General features: G+C 40.1%; 1 pseudogene; it reads left to right on the top strand.

Moving 5' to 3' along the window:
* Positions 1-382: 382 nt before the first annotated feature.
* Positions 383-3,882, top strand: LOC106725977 (annotated as a pseudogene).
* Positions 3,883-5,089: the final 1,207 nt, after the last annotated feature.

Below are 5,089 nucleotides of genomic sequence, written 5' to 3'. Positions count from 1 at the left end.
TTCTGGTGTCAGTGCCAGCGGCAGCCAGTTGGCAGGCACAACAGTGTCTGTGTTGCCAACCTTTGGATCTAGTATTGAATACCAGGGGTGACAACAGAGCAAGCTGCAGTCTCTGTGCTCAGTGGCAGCGGTAGCAGTGTACCAACAGGCAGCTTTCTGGTTCTATTTGTGACTGGGTATTATTTGCATAGCTTCTCTTTATTCTTGCCTATTTTCTCAGTTAATCTGGAGCTACCATTAAATATTGTTCCAAGAGATTAACTACTGGGTAAAATTTTACCAGGAATGGTTAGTTGTAGGCAATAGATCCTCAGGGAAAGGTGATGGTGGTTGGCAGGGTGCCTGGAAAGCGGAGTTTCGTTATTACCTGGTTTGAGATAAAGGCGAAGAGAATTCAGCTAACATTGAGGAACTGAATTTTCACAGCCCAGGGTAAATAGTAGCAAAGTAGCTAATTAAATTATTCCATGGGTCACAAGTACTGATATGCCAACTGAAGTCAACCCTTTGGGCTTCCAAGTGCTACTGCCATAGGTGGTATGAAGAGTAGGTAGAACTCAAGGATTATTGAGGTGTTGTCATTGCTTCTAATATTGCCAAACATCCTAAAGAAAGAATAGCAAGCTAAGATTTCTAAATTATTAGTTTATCAATCAAAACCTAAGGGATCTCTATGACTGTGTTATAAAAAATTAATGAGGTTTTCAAAAACACATAAGCTCTTGCAGCTGAAGAATTCAAATAGTTGTAAGCCTAACACAACATTTGGTCCTCAATGTTGCCAACTTTTATTTTAATTCATGGACTGCCTGGTCTCATATGAGGAAGTTAGGTTATTGATCATGAAAGAGTGGTATCTGAATATTTGGATTGAGCTATATTGAGGAATTTGGCTGACTCGGACCACCCCAAATTCCCAACCTACTAAGCCTCCCTTGTCAGTTGAGGCAGCCTCTTTGGATTCTTGATTGCTCGAAGATCCTTTCTCAATTACTCCTCATAAACTGCAGTTATTTTTGTGCCTCTGTCTTTCAGAAGAAAAGGGAATTCGTTCATGCCCAATCCTCTCTCTTTCGTGCACCTCTTGCATTTCTTTCTTTGCAATAACATATCAGAATATGCCAAGAGACCCCAAATAGTATATTGGGACCATCCTCAGAAACGTAAAAAGATAAGTTACCAGGCAAAGCTAGCACTTTCTACTATTGACAGAATAGAGAAAGGCTAGAAACACTCAAGAGTTAAGGAGCTAAAGTAAATTTTAAAAGATTAAAAAGTAAAGGTTACAATCAAATGCAAAGAGAACCAAATGAAAACAATTATGTATAAGTATTAAACACAGAGGCATGGACACATGGAACAGATTGACAGATCTAAGAGGGGAGGTTGGTTGAGGGGATGGGGGAACTGAATAAAAGAAGGTGAAGAGATAAGTCGACTCAGCCTCAGCATCCCAAGCTGGCAAGTGATTGAGGAGCTCTGCTGGCCTCCTAGCCCCACGTTTTAAGAACACATAGCGACTCGGAAGATCAGCTCCAATGAACATGTCAGTGTTGACTTTACAAGAATATGAATTCGAAAAGCAATTCAACGAGAATGAAGCCACCCAATGGATGCAGGAAAACTGGAAGAAATCTTTCCTGTTCTCTGCTCTGTATGCTGCCTTTATCTTTGGTGGTCAGCACCTAATGAACAGACGGGTGAAGTTTGAGCTGAGGAAGCCATGAGTGCTCTGGTCTCTCACCCTCACAGTCTTCAGTATATCCCGTGCTCTTCGAACTGGTGCTTGTAGGGTGTACATTTTGATGACCAAAGGCCTGAAGCAGTTTGTGACCAGAGTTTTTACAATGGACCTGCCAGCAAATTCTGGTCTTATGCATTTGTGCTAAGCAAAGCACCTGAACTGGGAGATACAATATTCATCATTCTGAGGAAGCAGAAGCTGATCTTCCTGCACTGGTACCACCACATCACTGTGCTCCTGTACTCCTGGTACTCCTACAAGGACATGGTTGCCGGGGGTGGTTAGTTCATGACTATGAACTACGCCGTGATGTACTCTTACTATGCCTTGCGAGTGGCAGGTTTCCTAGTCTCCTGGAAGTTTGCCATGTTCATCACCTTGTCCCAGATCACTCAGATGCTGATGGGCTGTGTCATTAACTACTGAGCTACTGGATACAGCATGACCAGCATTACTCTCACTTTCAGAACATCTTCTGGTCCTCACTCATGTACCTCAGCTACCTTGTGCTCTTCTGCCACTTCTTCTTTGAGGCCTACATCGGCAAGATGAGAAAAATCACAAAGGCGGAATAGTGTGGGAACTGAGGAGGAAGCCATAGCTCAGGGTCATCAAGAGAAATAATAGACAAAAGAAAATGGCACAAGGACTCACACATGGTGCAGCTACAACAAAACACATGAGCTAACACAGAACCCAAGGCAGCTTAGGGATAATCAGGTTGATGTACCCCAGTCAGGTTATGATCCTTTTTGGGTGAGGACTCACTGAGTGCACCTCTGTCTCAAGGGACCGCTGCTAGGAGACCCCATTCCCTCTTTACCTGTCAACTTTAGGGCAAAGGAGAGCAAAAGTGCACCAGAGGCAGAGAGAAATAGAAGGCAAACAAAGGCTATTAACACTGTATGGAAAGGATTTACAAAGGGTTGTATTTCTCTAAGGATGAAAGAAGTTTACTTAGAAAACTGTGGGAGCACATGCACACACAATCCTTTCTCATCTTTTTGACACTAAACTGGAGCCAATAGAATAAATAAAAATGGAAGAGACACAGGGTGTATATTAGAACATTCATGCTTTTGCAAAAATTAAAGCCTCAAGAAAAGTTAGTAGCTGTAGTCCCCATGAGAAAATATGTCTTAATCATCTCTTATGAAAACAGATGTAGACGAGTATATTTCAACTGGTGTGTTTCCCTTAACAGCACAGCCTCAGGCTAGTGAGTTTGCCAAGACCAAGTCGGGCACAATATTTTTCCCATGTTCCTCCTGGGAGGTTGGAAACAATGCAGCTCAGTGCCGAAAGGAGCAGCTCCCTCAGAGCATTTCTGATAGTTTTAGCAGTAATTTCTACTCTTAAATGAGATATGATGCATTATCCTTGGTTCAGGTGTCCCAGGCTTTTTTAAAAAAGAGTAAATATGGGATAGAAAAGATAAAAGCCAACCAAAAGATTTGAAAATGGTTTCTGTACTACAAGTAAAAAGGTGCAACCGTTCTTCAGCTGGGAAAGGGAAAGGAATGGGAGAAGTGAGCCGACCATCTGTACAATGCATTTCTCTCCCTATTTGACTTCACCCATACTCATAACTTCCCACATGAAACCTTGTGGCACAGCCCATATTTTCTATATTTTTGTGAATTTCAAAAAGATCTTCAGGGCTCTTCCTGATATTGAGTGGACACTGTGTTTCTGCATCATCTGCATTTGCTCCCTATGCAATGTAGAGGTGTGTAAAGTGCCCTCTGCTGGTCAAGTGGAGATACTTCAACAAACACTTGGGAAGTTTGGCTGGAACAGTTGACAACAAAGGGCCCCCTATAGACTTATCCTTCAAATTTTAAATGATACAAAATACATGTCATATTTTTGGCCAAGTCAGAAGACATTTTTCCTGCTTTAAGTCAGCTTCAGAATTTTTTTTTAAAAGGGACTTTTGCTCTGGAACTCAGAAAATCAATTTATTAAGAGCCATATTCTTAAAAGAAAAAAGCTAGTTAATATATTATTGGTAATAATTTCAGTCCTCTACAAGCCAAATAAATGTGTAAACATTCCTAGTATTTCAACGAAGCAATTATGTAAGTTGTTCAATGTGATATAATAGTATTCTAATTGGTTAAGTAGCTTAATGATTAGACAAACTAGTTGAAAAAATTAGGGGCTACTACACTGCATAGATTATACACGTTTAGCCACACGTATGCACACAGATGTGGAGTACACTGAACTTCAAAGCCCAAATGAATAGACACACATTTTCTGGCTAGCAGAAAAGAAACTGTTGTTTATCTTTCTTGCTTTGAGAGTATACAGTCAAAGGGATTTTTTCCAATTATTTTTATAGTATTTTAGCTTTAATTGTGCTGTCATTCATGAAACAAGCTGCTCTGCTTCTCTGTCTGAGATGACAAGGGCTTTCTCAGCATCTCGTTTATGTGTGCAATTTAAAAGAATAAAGTTTTATTCCATTCTGTGTGAATGGTGTGAACAATGAAAAAAAAAAAAAAGAGCTTAGCCAAAGATCATATACGCATAGCCCATGGATACAGGCAATTGCGTGGTGAAGGTGAGGTGGGGGGGAGGGAAGAGCTGGGGGGAAATGGGCAAAACATAAACACAAGGAAAATATAAAGTTACTTTTGAACACAGCACATGGACTCTATATCCTTAATAGAATAAATTCTAAGCACAAGGACAACCACAAAGAAATCCTGAACATTATTTTATGGGCTTGTTAGTGTTACAACTGTTTTTTATTTTTTTATTTTTATTGTTGACAGTATTACAGATGTCCTCCATTCTCCCCCCCGCGCCCCCCCCCCCCCGAATCCCCTATAACTGTTTTTGTGTGTTACTGTAGGATAGAGCAAATGAATAATGATATTGGTGTGGATGTAATCTAAATTTTCATTGTGGTGGAAAAGGAAGTAAAGTCATGGAACAGGGAAAGATGAGCAAGAACCCCATGAAGCTGAGTTATCAGTATACACAGATGATTAAAAAAACACCCTTGCTTTGTCCATAAGTTTAGATTTTGGCTCCAGAAGGCTAGGAAATGGGTGAGAAGATATACTTATTGTTCAACACCAACTATTTCAACGGCTGAAAATTCCCTATCTTTCATACCAAACTATGACCACTCACATCACCCATTGTAGCATATCAGAGGTTCTGCACGCGGCTGAATGAAAATATTAAGATGCTCTAATAATAAAAATTGAAAATATGAACTGCATCAAATGTAAATATAATATTTTTTTCATTACCAAATTCCCAAGGAGAAATTACTGTCTAAAGATGAAGTTTTTTTTTGTAAATTTGAGACCAGAGACAACTGGGTAC

Source organism: Myotis brandtii, unplaced genomic scaffold (assembly GCF_000412655.1).
Source record: "Myotis brandtii unplaced genomic scaffold, ASM41265v1 scaffold208, whole genome shotgun sequence".
NCBI lineage: Eukaryota > Metazoa > Chordata > Mammalia > Chiroptera > Vespertilionidae > Myotis > Myotis brandtii.
This window is presented reverse-complemented; position numbering and strand designations above follow the sequence as displayed.